The sequence below is a fragment of the Euprymna scolopes genome, chromosome 4 (assembly GCF_053919585.1).
Source record: "Euprymna scolopes isolate OS-2025 chromosome 4, ASM5391958v1, whole genome shotgun sequence".
Classification (NCBI taxonomy): domain Eukaryota; kingdom Metazoa; phylum Mollusca; class Cephalopoda; order Sepiida; family Sepiolidae; genus Euprymna; species Euprymna scolopes.
Genome location: NC_136485.1, coordinates 12,513,966 through 12,533,196, shown reverse-complemented (window position 1 = coordinate 12,533,196; position 19,231 = coordinate 12,513,966). Strand labels below are relative to the sequence as shown.

At 32.5% G+C, this 19,231-nt stretch overlaps 1 protein-coding gene across 1 annotated transcript in view; it reads left to right on the top strand.

The window, feature by feature from the left end:
• Positions 1 to 19,231, top strand: part of LOC145266278 (uncharacterized) — a 949,382-nt gene that overhangs the window by 294,363 nt on the left and 635,788 nt on the right. The window contains exon 2 of the mRNA XM_080121826.1: positions 8,492 to 8,553. The gene's annotated coding sequence lies outside the window, so the exon portion shown is untranslated. The remainder of the gene's footprint in view (positions 1 to 8,491; positions 8,554 to 19,231) is intronic.

The following is a 19,231-nucleotide window of genomic DNA, read 5'->3' as shown; positions in this document are numbered from 1 at the left end:
AACAACAGGATATAAATGCCGGTGTACTTCAGACCTTATTATTCCTGATATTCATAAATTACCTTCCTGATAAAATTCTCTATTAGATTGGTGCTGTCAACACTGCGCTTTATAACAGACATGAAGCGGAATGAATGAACATATATTCAAGGCAATGACATAAAACACTAGGAGAAGACCTCCAGTCTGTCATGGAATGAGGACAAAATGGATGGTCAAATTCAATGCTGCCAAGACTAAGCTTGTTTACTTTAATAATTACAAGAGATGTGTTCAGCCACTAATAGCTATGGCTTATACATTACTGTTGTAGAGAACCACCCTCCAAATGAACTAATCCATCGTCCATATAAACTTTACACATGACGGTCGAATGCATGTTCGATGAATTACCTACAGTGTTCCTTTCTAACCTTTCCCTTGTAACCTTTTCGTTTTTCGTGTAATGCATGTTTAAACAGTTCTCCATTCTTCTGTACTTCTTTGTGGCTACTTGCGAGCCATAAAAATTACCTAACAGTACTTCTTTCAAACTCCTAGGCTTACCATTCATGGGGACATTAGTTAGAATAGATATATTATAACCATTGCAAACACTACTGCAAGCAAGGTTGGTTCTCTCTACCACACTAAGTATATTGATACCTCATCAAGGCCACCATTCGCCCAATGATGAAGTGTTTTTGCTACATTTGGCTGCTGCATCTGCTACTAGTCATTCCTGCTTAAACAGAGTCCAAAAGAGAGTCGTTGACCTAATAGAGCCCGCACTATTAGCTAGGCTTCATCCGCTGCCCCATTGATGGAATGTTGCATCCCTCTGCCTGTTTTACAAGTATTTAAATGATAGGTTCTCCGACCAACAACAATCGCATGCCCTCTTGTAAATACCTCCGACAAACTCGACAAGCAGCAAAATCCCATACCTACGCAGTAATAATTCTTAGATGAAAGAGAGCATTCTACTGTAATAGTTTCCTCCCCACGACTGCTAGAATTTGGAATTCCTTACTGGGTTCCTGCTTTCCCAAATATACTGACATGCAGAAGTTCATGTGTAATGTAAACTGCCTCTTGCTGCTCAACTCCCTACAAATCCTGTCCAAGATAGTAATCGCCAACACGAAAGTGTCACTGTGCCTGGATGATTTAACGACGCTTATGTGTTCACGTCGTTCGATTTGTCAAAATAGCTTAATGAACACCGCGCATATATCCCTTGTTTCGCCGTGGAATATATTTGGGCATACTTTTGGAGATTTCAACGGTTGTTTTGTGTATTTTTCTAGCTATTTCCTGGAAATAATCCTACCAAGAAGTTAATAAAAATACGTCCCGTTCCAATAATCGTCCGGTTGTCTAGATGTTTTTTTTATTCTCTTCATTTGTTTCACGAACATTTTGTGTAGTCTCAACTAGCACTAATGCTTATTTTTTTCCTTTCCTACTTTGTGAGTGTCAGTTGATAATTCTCTGCTTTCAGTGTTATTTATCGTAGTCGTTTCTTTGGTAGTTGTAGCAGAAGTTGTAGTATGTGTAGTAATAGTAGTACAATATTCTAAAGTATGTTTACTTCTGTGGTACCAGTTTACAAGAATACTGGCGAAAGAACTGACCCATTTAATTATCGCCCCATTGGCCTTCTCTCTCCGTTCGCTATCATATTTCAGTACATAGTTAATAAAGTATAGTCCTCCACTTTACACTTGCTAAACTTCTGTCCGACCATTATTATTGATGTAGATTAGCCCGTTCTATTGAAGATATCTGAGCAGTAATCATTTATTTATCTAAGGCCTTTCACATGTAATACGACGATAGTCTTCTCATGACCATAAGATCTTGTGATATTTCTGGATGAATACTAAAGATAATTAAAGTCATTATTCAATGAGAGAAGACTCTACATTGTCCTCGATGGTCATACATCAAAACAATATATAAATGCGGGTGTACCTCAGGGGTTGTTCTTTGGGCCTGCATTATTCTTTATATTCATAAATAACATCCCTAATAAAATACTCTCTGATATTGGGCATACTTTCCGACGACACCACGCTCTATACGAGGGGAACTGAATAAGCCCATATACAAGGCAATGTCGAAACCCCCAGTTAAATTTGTAGTAGATTGGGGTCAAAATGGATAGTAACGTTTAATTCTGCCAAGATTAAGCCCGTTTCCATTAATAATAATAAAAAAAAAAAACTTCTACAACCGCTAATATATAAGGCGAAATATACCTTACCTAATAGTACTTCATTAAAGCTCATCGGCTTAACGTTCACAATGAACATGAGTTTGAACAGATATATCGGGAGCATAGCCAAGGCTGCTACGAAGGAGATGGGTTCTCATTACCGTGCAAGAAATTTGCTTTCGCCTGAAATTATTCTGGCCACAATTCGCCCATGTATAGCGTATTGTTTGCATATTTGGGCTGATGAATTTCCTACAAGTCTGTCTCTCAGCTGGATAGGGTTCAAAATAGAGTAGGCAAGCTGATAGATCCCGATAGATCCTCTGTCCCTATCTAGGAAATTTTGCATACCTCTGCTTGTTTTACAAGTATTTCATCTGTGGATGCTCCGACGAACTACAAGCCCTTATACGAGCTTGACATAAATACTCCCGACAAACCCGAAAAGCGTCAAAGTTACACCCCTACACAGTAAAGCTTCTTATTGTATTATCAGTTTCGTGCACCTATATTATCGAATTAGCAGGTGTTGTTTTTTTTTAACTATTCTGTACTTTCACATAAAAATTTAATAAATGTAAAATGTAAAACTTTATTTTAACTTGAATTTAACTTGAATTAAATTTAAACTACTATTTAAAAATAGCACGGTAAATAAATGCATAAGCAACACCTTATTTTTCATCTTCCTTTTCTAAAGGACCATTTGAATAAATTCACAATGATTTATATTTCTGGTTTCCATTGTTATTGCATCATTATGTTTTGTAATTGTTATTCTTATATTACTATCATTACAACTATCTTTTATTATTATATCATTATTTATTGCATCTATCTTAAATAGGAAAAAAATAAAACCTAACTGACAGAATAATCCTTTCTTAAAGTACACACAAATTCTTTCGCATTTGTGAAATTCTTTAGAATTGGAGAAATAAGCATCGTGAATTTATTCAAACGGTCCTTTGACAAAAGTAATATGTAAAATAAAGTGGTGTTTATGTACACTGATATTTTTAAATAGTATTTCCAAGTTTAATTTAATTTTTTCAATAGCTTATGTTTATCAAATTGTTAACACAAAATAGTTACAAACAACCGCCAGTTCGATAACATAAGTTCACGCAACTGAAAATAAAATGATGTTGTTTTTTTTTATAATTACAAATTTAAATCATTGTGAATTTAGTAGAACGACCATTTATCTCGCTAAGCCGCAACGAAATCTATCTAATAAAATGATTTTTATATCTTAAACTGCTTAAGAATTTTCCGGGACCGACTCCATAAAAAGAATATATATATATATATATATATATATATATATATATATATATATATATATATATATATATATATATATATAGTAGCGTCCAAAACTAAGAGTCAAAATTATAAAACTTAATATTTGCTGAAAATAACAAGTGTGAACAGCTGGAATTTTGAGAACTGTTAGTCGTTATTATCCATAACAGCATACTAAAATGTAAATGATTTGCAAAGGATTGAAAAGAATATGACAATTATTTATTTATTTTCAAAATAGGAACGTCCAAAAGTAAGGAACAAAATTGAGAAAAAAAAAACAATGTAAACAGCTAAAAACAATAAACGTATATGTACAATCAATATTTAGTAAATGATCCCTTACTCGCAATCACACCTGCACATCTTCGAGTACAAGAACGAATCACTTCTTGACAGCCATCGATACTAATTTAAGACCATTCTTCTTGAAGGTTCACCCACAAATCCTCCGTGTTAATGGGGTTTCTTTCCAGAACTTTATCTTTTAAGGTCTTCCAAAGATGTTCTATTCGATTTAAGTCAGGATTTGGCGGTGGCCAATGCATAATTTCGAATCTTGCTCGCTAAGATAACTCATAACTTTGCCTTGTGACATGGGGCATTATCTTATATAAAGTTAGCCTTATCGGAACCTGAATTCTTTATGATTGGCACAGCATTACTTTGAACAATGTTGTTATAGATCTGCGCGTATACACGAGTTTGTAACCGGACACGAGGTGTTGTACCTTGGCTACTAAACATTCTAAATTCCATGACGCTTTCGCCCCCTAAACTTAACAGTTTTCTTAGTACACATTACACTTAATAATTCACCAATACGTCTCTTTACATTGTTATTTCTCTCATTACAAAAGAAATAAAACTTGATTTCATTACTGAAAAATATTTTGTCCAATTTTCATATGTCCAAATTACATACGGGTTTGCCAATTATAATCTCATCTTCTTATCCTTCGAAGTAACAAATGTTTTTCCCTGGGGTTCGCTTAAACAGCCCTATTTATTGCAGTTGTCTAGAAACAGTCTCTAGTGACACATTAACACACGAGGTGGTATGCATAACCATTTCAATTCCTGTGCAAAACTAAAAAAACCTTCCTTTAATGACATACACTGCATTATTTGATTTTGTCTTGCCGAGGTTTTGCGGGGGCTGCCGATTTTAAAAGCACTAACTATTTTACCAGTATCATTGTAGGATTTAATAACCCTTCCTACAACACTCTTAGAACGTTCTACTTTCTCTAAAATCTCCCTAAAAGTGTGATTTTATTTGTGTAGCTTCACAATAGCTTGTATCACAGAGTAATCAAGTTTGTGGCGTTTGGCCATGCTGCCGGCTTATGCAACATTTACAAATGACTAAGTAAAATTTATTCTTTAGAGGAAATAAAAAAATGAATATAGCATACTATTTACATCGTTTTTCTCAGTTTTGTCCCTTACTTTTGGGCGTTCCTATTTCGAAAATAAATAAATAATTGTTATAATTCTTTTTCTATCCTGCGCAAATGATTCAAATATTAGTATTTTATAATTGGATGATAACGACCACCAGTTGTCAAAATCTCAGCTTTTCACAGTTGTTATTTCTAACAAATATTAGGTTTTTACATAGTCGCTCCTTAGTTTTGGACGCTACTGTATAGGTTCCCGTATTTCCTCCTGTATTAGAAAACACGCTGTTTTGTACAATATCTTTACGAAACTGGGTTGGGCGATGGGTTCGTGAATACCACATGTTTCGACTTTCTTTCTTTGTTTCCTTCAACACCCACGTTGTTTTATGATTCATAAAAAGAAGAGATGAGTTCAGTCCATAGAGGAAAGTTTGATTTGTTGCTGGAGGGAAGAAAAGTTGCCAAGCAATCAGAAGAAAATATCGGAAAGCGCTTGTTTTAAACAATAAAAAGTTTCATTAACACTATATTCAACAAAAACCGTTTAATGGGGGTGATTGTGGTTGACTGGCGAAATAATGTTTTCTTAGAAAATAGTATCTGCAATTAGAAAGCCTCAATGATGAAGAATGCAACGGAGTTCGTTCTTTAAGCGGCGACAAATACAGAAACAACTCGATTTTTTACTCCATTCCAATTTATTCCGATCCAAAATGTTTGGCAACTAAGAAATATAGAAATCATATGCCTGAAGAATCCTAGAGTGGATAAAACGCGGAATATTCAGTGTAGCTTAGTCGCCATATACATTTTATAACTTACTAATTAGCTCTACCTACGTATTGAACACTTTTGAAGTAAATACTTAAAGTCTACGCATAAATCTATACTTTCATATATTAATATTCCTGAAGAATCCTAGAGTGGATAAAACGCGGAATATTCAGTGTAGCTTAGTCGCCATATACATTTTATAACTTACTAATTAGCTCTACTTATGTATTGAACACTTTTGAAGTATATACTTAAAGTCTACGCATAAATCTATACTTTCATATATTAATTTTATGTGATTAAATTAAGTAGTTATATATATGCACATATATGTATATATATGTATGTATATATATACATATAAATATCTATAAATATATAAATATATAAATATATATTTGTTTGTTTGTTTAAAATAATACCTACACACTCCTCGGTTAGTTTTTGTTATACAAACATGACACCTTGGATATAGAGTATTCGAACCGTGGGGAACTGTTACATTTGGGTTTTAGCCGGGGAAAATCTGTGCAAAAGCAATGAATTTGCGAGGTAAATGTCAAACGCCGGCACTTAGAATATGCATGCATGACGAAATTTAATTTTTAGCGTTCCAGCTAACATGTCTCCATAGTGTATCCATTAACGCCAAATAATAAAAAAGTACATCGTAGGCTACACATGTTGGTTTCGATTCTCGGTGGGGACCCCCCGAGTCATTTTCTGTGAACTTTTTAATCCTTGCCCAATATAATATAATAATAAATACGAAATCTTCATTAATAAAAATATCATATTTAAGCACATTTTAAGACCGGGTACTGCCTTACTCTGTTATATAAAGAGTTGGATTGGCACCAAAAGAGTCATATGTTAAATATTGACTGGTGTTTATTGTTCTTATAACGGCACCAAAACGGCGTATGTTGTATAGTGGGTGTGAGATATTGTTCTTATAACGACACCAGATAAACGTATAACTTATCAGGGGATGTGATATCGACAGATAATCTGAGTCATGTTGTATAAGAGTGAGTTATTACATGGGTATATATTACGGTTCATATTTACATAAGGTATCAGTTTTTATTAGAAGAATAATATATGCTTCGTACCTTTCTTGTTTCAAGAGTGCTTCTATCTTAACTGCTGAGCTCCGTGATGAAACACGACATGACCAACACCAACCGATTGAGACCTCTGTTTTTCTTTCTTTTGTGAAACCACAGAACAACACTTTATATTTTTAAAATATAAATTTATTTGATTTATCTCAAAAGGTCTTTACAGAGTCTGCATTTCGTCTCTACATGTTTGTTCTTCACGGCCTCGCTTTCTGGCTTGAAGTACGTTTGTTCTCTTCGGTGATTAATTTCCGACTCTTCCCAACTGACTAAACTCATCATTCAAAAAGCACACGTACCACTAATGTGTTACTATTCCACGTCTGCCTGCGCAAGGTTATTTTGTTTATTTAACCCAGGTAATTAATGCAAACGTCTTCATTTAAAACCTATTGTACACTTTATTCTATAAACAATAAATGACTCCCAATATAAGCTATTTTATGAATATCATTAAATATATAGACAAACGGATAGATACATACATCGATAGTAATTAATTTACTTTTAACAATGTAAATTATCTAACAGCGGCTTGCTTGCATATATATATATATATATATATATATATATATATATATATATATATATATATATATATATTTATAAATACTGCAAGGGTTTTTTCTATAACTACGAATTTTATTATATTTTAGCGGGATGTTAAACCGTCTAACGCAAATAATAACACAAGTTGTATGGTTCAGATAAAACTGAACATAGCTCCGATATCCTATGTTGATAATTACTTTCGGAGAATGTCGGAGCCGAGAAAATAATCTTTGCAAAGGAACACACTGAACCGATATCTTATAAAAATTACATTAGTAATTGTGCTATATATCTACCGAAATTTGTAAGCCAGTGTTTGTTTGAATGTAACAAGTATACGATAAATAGGGAATTCTATTGTATTCTATACATTTATCTTGAATTATCACCGTAAAAAGGTGAATTTTTAGTGAAGATTGTTTGCTAATATACAACTGATTATTTAAAAATCCTAACCGAACTTAATCATATATTGAAGATTGTCGAATATATATTTGCTTTTATGTTAGAATCTCTATGGCAACCTTTACAGAATGTTTCAGTCCCATTTGTACTTGCTACTTTTTTACGGGAATGATGAATAACGCGTACGAAAGTCAGTAAGTTGAAATGTAAAATGTTCAGTTCAACTTGTTGACATATGTATATTTCTATTGCGCATGCGTAAAACTAATCGTAACTAAAATTGTTCAAATTAAAACTCTCTTTTCTATCTACCGAGTTAATTCAAACAGTAGAGAACGCAGCTCGTGCGCCAAAACGTTTTGGTTTCGATTCGAACTCTTGGCACTCAAGCCATTTTTTTTACTTTTGAAATCACTGCTATATATTAGTATAATATAATGTTCAATAGAGAATTGAATCTCTAATAATTAAAACAAAATCTTCAGGAATTAAAATATATTTAATCCGATTTTACTACCGGGAAGGTTAACGAAATGTAGTGAAAATCGCTTTTAGAATGCGGAAAGTAGCGATAAGTAACATAATAATATACGAAATACCTCCAATATGTTCTCCGATTCTTTTGGTACGGACATTTACAATTGTATACTATTGAAAATTAAGATATAAAGTTATTGCTATCCATACCAGAGAATGACCCACCATTTTTTCATCTATTTCAGGTTTACATCAATAACAAAAGCAAGATAGGAATACACCTCACTAAAGACTGACCTCAAATCTGGTAAATAAATTCCCTTTTACTAATCATTACTGTTCACAATAAGAAGTGTTGAGAAAAGATCATTTTGACTAAATTATGCCATTTTTGTACATGATAAACGCTAGTGTGAACAAGTAGTCTGGTAGAACAATTTGTTAAGCTATGTCATATTTCTTTTATTCTGTTTGTTCATTTATGTCTTGTAAAGTACGCGACCGATTTGGCCAAGATTTTATATCGACCTTTACCATGCTATGTTCCAAAATTAAATTCACATTAAGGAATTAATCGTCACAACAATACCACATATACTTTGGATTTTTTTTCGGATCTGACAGAAACTATCTATCAACATTTGTTTTACGTTTATGTTGAACGAACATACTAATATGGTAGACGTTTGATACAGAATCAATGATTATAACGTATTTTTATGTATTATTTATTAATTATAAAAATCGAAACACATTTAAGAATATCAACAACCAATTTTAAATTATGAGAAATCATTATGAGATAAGCTATATATTCGATCGCTTTAACGGAATCATAATAATTTATCAAATGAGATACAATTATTATGAAAATTCCATAATTAACTAATACAATTGAGATGTGTTTCTCTATGCTATTAAAATGAAATGCTTTCTATTTTACTAAACACTATGTTATGTGTTTCTCTATGTTATTATAATGAACTGCTTTCTATTTTACTAAACACTATGTTATGTGTTTCTCTATGTTATTATAATGAACTGCTTTCTATTTTACTAAACTCTATGTTATGTATTTCTCTATGTTATTATAATGAAGTGCTTTCTATTTTACTAAACACTATGTTATGTGTTTCTCTATGTTATTAAAATGAACTGCTTTCCATTTTACTAAACACTATGTTATGTGTTTCTATATGTTATAAAAATGGACTGTTTTCTGTTTTACTAGACTGAATAATATGAATATGAATATAAACAAATCGAATATTATTATAAAAATATGAATATAAATATAAACAAATATAGATAAGAATATTAACCAATATGAATATGACTTGATTGTCTTTTAAATGAGCGTATTTCTCTAACCGTTCTAAACACGTATTGCGAACTAAATATGACATGCCGTAATTCAATAGTCCGTTTAAAATGACACAATTGAAGTCAACAGTTAGAAATGTATATTTAGATGTACTTAGTAAATGTATTTACGAGTAAGCAGACAACTAAAAAAATAATGTGATCCGTGCACTAATTTTTTGCTCCAATACACACATTGGCTATCGTAACTTACACTTTCAAATAGAAAAACAGATATTTTTTTTTTTTTTACACAGTGATCACCACTTATCAAGGCCCGGAAGCCACTCAGGGATAAGGGTTATTGCAAGTACATCACGTTAGTGAGGAGATTTTATGAAGTGTTTAATTAGGGGGGCGGTTCATTAGGAATTTGTAAACATTAGACTTGAAGACATCCAAGTTGTAGTCCGGAGGGAAGCAGGCAGACGGAACAGACTTCCACAGGCGTGCAGTTCTAAGAAAGAAGCTTTGCTCATGAAATCCGCGTTTCGATTTAGGCACAGATATAGAGTGGGGGCAATTTTTGACAGTGGATTCAGCTAGACGGGTGTTTTTCGTGAAAGATTGGCGAGGGGGGACCAGGGATTGGAGTTCAGACGAGCACTAGCCATGAAAATAACGATAAAACAAGGATAGGCTCGCAACGTCTCTTCTGTGGGAGAGGTGTTGCAGGGTAGAGAAAAAGGGCATCCTCCACTAAACCACGAAGTTTGTTTGTACTCTGTCAAGGCATGATAGGCTGTTTTTGGCAGCTCCTGCCTATATATGGCAACAGTATTCCATCCTTGGCCGTACTTGGCTTTTATATAGATAGAGAATTACACCAGTAGTGAGATATCTTCTGGAGCGGTAGAAGGATCCCACAATCTGTCTTGCGACCTTGGCAACAGACTTGATGTACGTGTCCATTTACGATCAGGAGTAAACGTCAAACCCAGAAGCTGGTCAAAACACGGGACCTCTCCCAGACGAGAGCCATCCATCACAATTGATACCAGCTGGGGATCAGAGCGTTGATGATGTAAGGATAGGAGTTTGGTTTTAGATGCATTAAAGGTAACTAGCCACATCTTCCCCCACTGAACCACGCGCTCGAGATCAGAGGAGAGAGAATCCGAGAGAACTTCGTCATTTACAGCCTTTGATGTGTTGCCGTAGATGGTCGTGTCATCAGCATAGATGTCAACGAATGATTTAAGTATGTGTTTAGGGAGGTCATTGATGTTGATCAGGAAGAGAGTTGGGCCCAGGATTGTACTTTACTGGTTTCAGCTGCTGTACGGTTTTTAATACAATAATCGCCGCTACATTTTCATACGATACATATATTCTGTGTACGTGGTAGTTCTTAACCGATAGACCCCGCTACAGCCTGTTTCATTTTTATTAAAGTTCACAGAAATGTAATTGATTTGTTTAGAAGTAAGTCTAGACTAGTTTGAGTGTTGAAATTTCGTTTCGATAAGTATCAGAAATGGATAAAAAATTATAAGAAAAATGAAGATCAATCTGATTTTTATGAATTTCAAATTTCAAATGCGTTTGAGGGGTTATATTACTGCACATACATAAAGGCCGGCATATAAAATAAACAGTAGTTTTTTTTTTTGATACGACAGGAGCGCTTTTGATGTGAATGTGTATTTTTAGATAAGAGCACAATTGAACCATATGATATTTTGGATTTTAAAATAAATTAATTCGAGTAATTACGTAGAAATAATTTCATGAACTAAACATCATAATACAAGAAAGAATATAAGCTATTGCTGAATAATCTAGAATTAGCGTTCTGTGACGTTTTTCTAAAGAAGAAAACGATCAATTTGATTGAAAAACGGGTAATTTTATTAATTAGAAAACAATATATTGTAGGACTAGAAATATTCGTTGATTGCAATTCCAGTACAGCTAGATCATTCTGCTAGTGCACACACACATACACACACGCACACACACATACACATAAACGTTCGCACGTGTGTGTGTGTGTGCGCGCGTGTATGTGTGCGGGGGTGTGTGTGTATACCAGCAGGAAGATCTTACGCTGCTGGAATTGCATGAGGATCAAATAGCCGAACTGATTCCCTGATAATATTTATGTAATTAAGTTACTTTTAGTGTCTTTCATTACGCCTACGCAACGTAAATACGGCTTCCTTTCCTTTCCCGAAAAAGTAGATTACTTAGTTATAAATTAGAACATTAATCAGTTAAGTTGCGAGTTGCCATCAATAAGTCTCCAGACTTCTTTTCTACCGCATTTAAACGTCGAAGACAATTGAAAATCCAATATCTTAATGCGATAAATCCATGAGATGAGTAACCACATTTTCTGGTTTCAGATTTAGATGAACAGCTTTAGCAGTATAACTAGAATACACTATACTTAAATCTGATCGTCTCAGTTCTCGAATTTCAAAATGCAATTCCGATTTGAGGACACTTAAGAAGAACGATATGCAAAAATGCCACAGAAACGTATAGTATGCTTTAGACTGTTTTGGCTCACCTAGCATGTTTTTAAGTGGCATACGATATTCACCGAACGTAAGGAATCCGTGAGAGAGGATAAGCGTTGTGAAAGGTGAAAAAGAAAATCATAGCTGATTGGCCAAATAAAGAATTTTACGAATAAGGACTGCCGTGACTTTAGAAAAGCAATGTATGAAAATTTGATGTCAGTGTTAAAAGTGTACATACACATATTTACGAGAGACTGACGATGCGGATGATTTGTGTATAGTTTGCCCAAAGGGTGCTAAAAGAAGATTAGAAAGAACATTTTTGTCATGACGGCAAGGAGATGGTAGAACTTATTAATTCATAGTCCGCTGATTTTGATACGCTCTTGACCTGCGATGAGAACTGGATCAACTGCTATGAACCATACGCCAAAAAACACGGTCCTCAATGAATTCCTGTTAGCTCTTGCAGAACTCAAAAATGCTAAACAGAGTAAATGTCAACAGAAATTTGTCATGAATTGTTATTTTGTACAGCACGGGTATTATTAACATGCACGAGCTTTCCAGTCGACATAGATGACCTAAGAATACAAGGCTGAGCTTTTAAAGGGCTTTAGATTCTATGAGAAAGGATCAGCACTCTTTAGACCTGGTCAATGGCATTTCAAGCAGAACAAAGCATCAGACACCTCTTTTATCTTTGTCACAGATCATTTGACCTAGGTAGGCATGAAGACAGTTCCTCGAGATCTATATAGTCCGAACTTGCTTGCTATGTCTTTTGGTTATTCCTTAAGCTAAAGGATAAATTTAAGGCTGTAATGAGAAAATTGTAGATATGAAAGAGACAGTTACTATGAGGCTATCCAGAAGGTATTTTTACGGTAAAACAATTGTCTTGCAACCGGATGAGATTACATTGAAAAGGGAATAATGTTTCATCTGTTTGCTATGAATAAAAGTTTTTCTACAATAATCAACGACACTTATTATGGGCACCTAGTAATAGAAACTTCATAAGATCATCAATCTCGTAAGTGTTACAGAAAAGTGAATGCGGGAGAAACCTCTTTAAGTCATGATATTTCGAAGACAAATACTTCCCGTCAGAAGCAAGTAAAATCTGATATTATACAAATATACATGTTAAATGACAAAATCGACTTCAAGAGCATTCAAATTAGAAATAGAAGAAAATTAGTTTAGTATATGAAACAATGTATAAAGCATAGTGACAATAGTGAAAATAGCCAGAAAAATAACAACAATAAAAGCTAAATGAACTAAAAATGAAATCTAATATATATATATATATATATATATATATATATATATATATATATATATATATTATTGCCTCTGAGATGGGTATATATGCTTATGACACCACACTCTATAGCAGGCACGACAGGAAAACAAACGAACATATATCTAAAGTAATGGTAGAAACACTAGAGGATGACCTCCAATCAGTAGTGGAATGGGGACAAAAATGGATGGTAACGTTCAATGCCACCAAGACAAAACTGGTTTCATTCAATAATTACAAGAAACCTTCTCTACCACCTATAGCAATGGCCAACGACTCTTTATCTGAGAGTACGTCTCTCAAGCTCCTTGGCCTAACGTTCACAGGAAACATGAGTTGGAACAATTACATCGAGGGCATTGCCAGGGCCGCTGCAAGGAAGGTGGGCTCTCTCTACCGTGCTAGAAAACTTTTAACACCCGAAAGTATCATGTACCTCTATAAGGCCACTATTCGCCCATGTATGGAGTATTGCTGTCATATTTGGGCCGGTGCATCGGCTACTAGTCTCTCGCTCCTTGACAGGGTTCAAAAGAGAGTCGCAAATCTGATAGGCCCTAAACTGGCATCTAAACTTCAGCCGCTGTCCCATCGTCGAAACGTTGCATCCCTCTGCCTGTTCTACGAGTATTATAATGGTGAATGCTCTGAAGAACTGCAAGCACTTGTGCCCCCACGACGTGAACACCCTCGACAGACCCGACAAGCTGCAAAATCCAACACCCACACTGTAGAGATCCCTAGATATAAAAGATCTTTCTACTCCAGTAGTTTCTTCCCCAGAACTGCTAGACTTTGGAATTCTATTCCAGGTCACTGCTTCCCCAACTGTACTGGCATGCATAAGTTCAAGTGCAACGTGAACCAACATCTCGCTGCCCTAATCCCTACATAGTACCCCAGTAGATGTTTTCCCTGATAGTAGCCCCCTACACCAAAGTGGCAATGTGCCTTGTTTGGGGTGAAAATGTAATAATAAAAAAAAAATTGTTGTTAATATTATCATTAACTAACACTTGCGACGGGCTAAATTAGATGTTTGTCTTTATCGCCTTTCTGTTACTCTGATATGCTTAATAATGTAATAAAGTCTCGACGTGACTATATACTATGTGTTCTGTCTATGGTTGCTCTTGTAACTGGGTAGAACATAAGATAAGTCTGCCTGATCATTGAGAATTTTGTTTTCAGTTTAACAGTTTGCATATATATATATATATATATATATATATATATATATATATATATATATATATATCATACAAGCATATATATATATATTATACATAAGTATATAATATAAATATATATATATATATATAGTATGTATATAATATGCACACATAATATATACAATAAACATATATATATATATATATACATAGATTTATATATACAAAGAATGATATCTAAAATATTAGCACGTGTTACAAATATATATATATATATACATATATATATATATATATATATATATATATAATACCATACACACTTTCAAAAATACGTATATGGAATAAACTACCTTAAAGAACGCCTGTGTATCACAATTTCCTTGTGCGACTTAACTAACCCTTGCGTCAAATAAGGATCATTACTTGATAGTCTAAACTAGAATCGACGCTTTTAATTTGTACGATATCCTACTTTTCAAGACACTTAAAGAATCTTATTAACTTAACTTTGATTTTACCTTCGCATAGATATTTATTTTTGCCTTCCATGATGCCAACAATGTAGTAGTTAAATTTGAAACCGTACCTCTTTACATTGGCTGAGATTTTGGGCGAGGCCACTACAGTTGGTCTAATTCAGTGGCATGTGATGTTCTCTACGTATCCATAGTAACGACGAGAACAGTGGATGTCATTGAACGAAATCAACATGTCACACTTAGAAGAGTCAAAAAGGAAACAGACGATAAACATTTCGCTGCCAGACATGCTAATCTCAAGTGTCATCTGAGACGAGAGCTCACCAGATATTGGACAATAGAGGATGGAGTTGAATACATGGCTCTACACTTTTTCTTCGTTTTAGATTTATGTATTTTTCTTTTCGAACATGAAAACGGGCTTTGAATATAATTCATTTACGATGATTGTTCCAATAAAAAAAATTATAGAGCATATATATATATATATATATATATATATATATATATATATATATATATACATATACATACATATATATATTATATATATATATATATATTTATATATGTTTTATATATATATTATATATGTATATATTTATATATATACACATATACACACATACACACACGCATATATATATATATATATATATATATATATATTTGTGTGTGTGTGTTTGAAATTTTATATATTTACCATATTATTAAAAATTACAAATTTATAATAGACTGTGCACTATTAAAATTCTCTTGGATTTTAAAGAGAGTTGGATGACATAATTCTTAAAATCGATATATATTTAAAAATGCAAAAGGATCATTATATCTATATCTATATATTTGCATATATATATATATGTACTATACTACATAATATACATTATATATTATATACGATATATATATTATAGATATTATAGCCATATAATATATCTAATATATTATATATGTATTATATAATGTATATATTGTATATTATATATTATATATATATTATATATTTTATATACATTGTATACTTGATATATTATATATATATTATATTTTTTATATATTTATATATATTATATATTTTATATATATTATGTACAAATTATATATATGTATTATATATATTATATATATTATATACACATATATAATATATATATTATATATAATATATATTATATATTATATATATTATGTATATACTATCTATATTATATATATATATCATATATATATTTTATATATTATATCTATTATATATCTATTATATATATGTTATATATATTATATATGTATGTATATATTTATGTATATATATATATATATATATATATATATATATATATATATATATATATATGATTTGAATATTGGAAATAGTATTCTGACGAAAACGGGAAATAGTAATAAACAAATTATATGTGCTCGTCACCGTATTTATTTCTTGATGAATCCAGGGGACGTCTTATAATAACGATGAAATGTTGATGAATACGTAACTTGTGTTACCTTTTTTGTTATCTCTCTATGTGTGTATATATATATATATATATATATATATATATATATATATATATATATATATACATTCTTCATCATGCGGAAATACACACACACATATATGTATATATATATATATATATATATATATATATATATATATATATCGCTTTATGTTAAGGACATGTGTACTATGTAGCAAGCATTTAACTCTGTGAGATGTTAACATAATATCAGTTATGTTAAATGATTTTTTTCAAAATAGCCATTTATTTGGTGCAGAAATGATAGTCCTGTCGTATTATTGTATTTGTTGACTTAAGCGGTTTAAACTTTCATGGGAAAATGGCTAACGTTTCATATCCAATTTGGGTGTACAGGTCTTCATTATAAGTACACATTAAAAGACAAAGCCTCGCGTTGTGATAATGACGCGACTTTGTGTGAGAGTGCAAAACAGGATGGAAATAAATGATCAAAATATCTGTTCTATAATTCTTAGAGTATTTGAAAGTATTTTCCTCTGCTATAGAGAAGAAAATAGGTCCAAATTTATAAGCAAGGCATCAGTAAAGTTCACAGATGAATGATTGTGTGTGTTAGACTGTGGGTTGAAAAACCGAAGAAAAGCTGGACTAGTTGTCATCTTGAGGCGACATTTTGAACCAGCAAATGCATGAAAGTGTATATTTGTATAAATGTGTGAAACAGCAATGGTGATTAAAAGTAAATATAAGATGTACCAGATTTTAGGAAACGTTGAAAGAATTTCCTTACCATTCATTCATCATCTTCAGTAATCGAACTCAACATATATATATATATATATATATATATATATATATATGCATATATATATACTAAATTTACTCACATAAATTACTATACGAAAATATAAATTTATTCGTAAACTTTACGTATTTACTACAACAGTGCTCAATACGTTCGTAGAGCTAGTTAGTAAGTTATAAAATATATATGGCGATTACGCTACGCTGAATAATCCGCGTTTTATCCACTCTAGAATTCTTCAGGCTTCAAGCCTAAAGAATTCTAGAGTGGATGAAACGCGGGATATACAGTGTAGCTTAATCACCATGTATATTTTATAACTTACTATATATATATATATATATATATATATATATATATATGCGTCTGTGTGTGCGTATATGTGTGTGTACGTGTGTGCGTGAATGTGTCGGTACGTGTTTGTGCGTGTGCTCATTTATACACGAACGGCGGATGTTACGATACTTAAGAATTTTAAGCATTTTCCTCCTGAAGTTGTCCTATGTCTTATAAAGATTTCGGTAATTAGATATTTATATTGACGTTATCGAAAACGATCCTGAAAGACTGGAGATGTCATTGTACGAGATGTCACTCGAAGCAATATAGGCTGATTAGCATACTTGTATTGCCCGATTCTGTAAGAAATAGCATATTATTTATGGACTTGTGCAACCCGATTATTTCGTTCACATTTAGACGGAGTAAGGCAGCTTCAATTCTCAATAGTGGTTTTATGTGCTTTTATTTTGTAACTTCAAAATCACTTACAGGAAAACTATTCCGAATTGCCTTAATCTTTTTTCATTATAAATATTCATGATCTTAAAATGTTATCCCTTCTCATATACACTAACAATTAGTGTTGTATAACCCTGCCATCAATAAAGTTGTCTACTCTAAGATAGGCTGACCATCTCGACGCGGTGTCTGTTGTGTTACGAGTGGAATTCAAAACGGAGGTTGAACACACAATTAATTGAAAGCATTATCAAAGGACCTACAAAGATTTAGAAAAAATATCCAAACTCCATTTCAATAGATTGCCCTACACAGACGGACTCTTCCTTCATCTGTAATATATTTGACAAATTAATCAAAACACTCAGCAGTCTCGATAACCCACAGTCTGATATAACTGTTTCGACGTATGAGAGTACAGGTTTCTTATTTGCCTATTCTACACTGAGGGCTTCAACACTACATGGAAATATATAGGGATATGAGGAAGCAAAATAAAACTATATAAAATAATGTACAACAACATGTAATAGAATAATCTAAATGTCAATTACGGACGCCTCCTTCTAAAAATAACAGAATAGCTATTTATACATTTTGCTTCCTTCATTTTCGTTATATATATATGTATATATATGTGAATATACAAGAGCAAATATATATATATTTATACATACACATATATATATATATATATATATATATATATATATATATATATATATATATATATATATATATATATATATATATATACTAGCATTTCAGCCAGCGTTTCCCGCCTGTTTGGAGGTGTATGTTGAGAAAAAAAAAGAAAAAAATGGTATTAGGAAGGCAGGAATGAACACGTAGCGCAAGGGAGGAAAAGAACGAGAAAAAAAACCTTGCGTCTTTGCTGTTACGACCACCGCCAAACCGGAAGTGAAGTATGTTTTAATTAAAGCATGACAATCGAAAGAAGAGGACGACTTTCGAAAATGTCGGCGAAAAAAGCGACCCCTCTTAGTAGAGATGTGCCCAGTTGAAGAATCAGATATTAATGTGTTTAGCCAATTATTCGATATGTGCCTTCTGAAAGGTTCAACTTAAAAACGATTCTAATTTTGTAAAAATTCCTCGTCTCTGTCGAAATTTGAGGGTGAGATGAAAATATACATAC